The following is a 1,865-nucleotide window of genomic DNA, read 5'->3' as shown; positions in this document are numbered from 1 at the left end:
TTTGTCTCCTCATTTTGGCTGCCTCCCTGTGTTTGTTTCTATGTATTAGGTAGAGCTGCTATGTCTCTTGGTCTTAGTAGAATAACCTTATGTAGTAGGTGTTTTGTGGGGCCTAGTGACAGAGTATCCCTGGTCACCTGAGCCAGGTGCTCCAGGTGTGTCTGTGTAGATTGTGTGAGCCCTCCTGTTGTAGTTGAGCCTTGATTGCTGTTGGCACATTGATGGGAAGAATTGATCCTTAGATTGATTGGTTGTGAGGACTGGCTGTGAGTACAGTGAAGAAGCTGCTATGCAGAGGCTGACACTGTGGAGCTGGAGTTGCTTTAGTGGGGCTCTGGTGCCTGCTAAGTCTGCCTATTGTGTGTGTTGTGGAGGTGGTTGGGTGGTGCTCTGAAGCTGTCCACCAGGTGTGTTTTTTCTGAGGCCTCTAGGGAGGTGCAGGCCAAGGTCAGCTGCTGCTTTTGCCTTGTCCAGAGTTACTTGGTATGAACTACAAAGTGATCCTCGGATAATTGCCACTTGTGCTGAGTTCGGAGGTTCCTGGGTGGGGTAAGTTGTGAACTGAGACTGGCTGCCACTAGTGTTAGCCTTAGGGCTACTTAGCAAGAGGTATGGGGCACACCAAGGCCAGATGCTACTTGTTTGAAGTTTGAGAAACTTTGAGAGGTTTTAGACCCACAGCATGAGCCAAGACAGGCTATTTGTATGGAAAAGAAACTGGAAACAGCTTATGTGGGCTAAATTGGGTGGCGTGGGGTCTCTGGGAATCGCTTGGTCATGGTGAACACTGTTAGCCAGGTTGATGGTGACTCAGATATGGCAGCTGCCTGCATCTGCTCTCTGGGTGTGGGAGGGCCCAGTAAAGGAACAATGACTTTTACTAGCACTTCTGTCTGGGAGAAAGCTGCCCCTCTAATCCTTAACCTGAAGCCAGAAAATTCAGGTTCTTCCTGCATGTCCCTATCACCTTTCAAGCTGCTGCCCCAGAGTGGGAGCTCAGAGTGAGTGAACCTGTTAGTGAATAAGCCCATATGCAGGGCCTTTGAGGGGAACACCTGGGACTCCAGTAGCCCTCCATCTCACTCAGACAAAATCTCCATTAGTTTTCATAGACCAGAAGTTGTGAGTCTTCTCTTCCTGGCACTGGAATTCTGGGCTGGGGAACCTGGTGTGGGGCTGGGACCCCTCATTCCTCAGGGGAAGTTCCCCAGCCAAGATATCCCTCCCAGTTTTAACCACCGCATGTGGATATGAAACCAACTTGTTCAACATCTCTCTGCCCCTCCTATCACTCTCTACGTGGCTTCTTCTGTATGTCTTCAGTTGTAGTACTTTTGTTTAGCTAGACTTTAGGCAATTCTCAATGATGGTTGTTCTGTAATTTAGTTGTAATTTTAATGTGGTCATGGGAGGAGGCAAGCATAGCATTTATCTTCTCCACCATCTTGACCAGAAAACAGGATTCTCTTTAAATAGAGACAGAGACACTATGCACAGTGACTTCTTAGTCTTTACAGTCTTTTTCAGACTTTGCCTCTCTGTCCTCTGAAGTGACCAACACTTGCATGGGCATCTGGAAAGAGTTGAGGACACTCTTGCTGAACAGAATTGACTCTGAAGAACCAGGAAGAAGGCAGAGTCAGGGTCAGCAAGGCACATTTCACACACGAGCAATGGCTTGGTCCAGGGTAGGGGCAGACGGACAACAGATATAGGAGTTTCTGAGATGTCCTTTCACCTTATCCTTCTTGGCATGCTATTGTTGACCTCCATAGTAGGATTGAGATGGCATTCCTCTGTCAAAGCATGAAAACTCTTGTCATCATCACTAATAAGACTATAAACTGGCAGGAAATGGGTGTGGG

The sequence above is a fragment of the Pteropus vampyrus genome, unplaced genomic scaffold (assembly GCF_000151845.1).
Source record: "Pteropus vampyrus isolate Shadow unplaced genomic scaffold, Pvam_2.0 Scaffold384, whole genome shotgun sequence".
Lineage (NCBI taxonomy): Eukaryota > Metazoa > Chordata > Mammalia > Chiroptera > Pteropodidae > Pteropus > Pteropus vampyrus.
Note: the sequence above shows the minus strand (reverse complement) of the source record.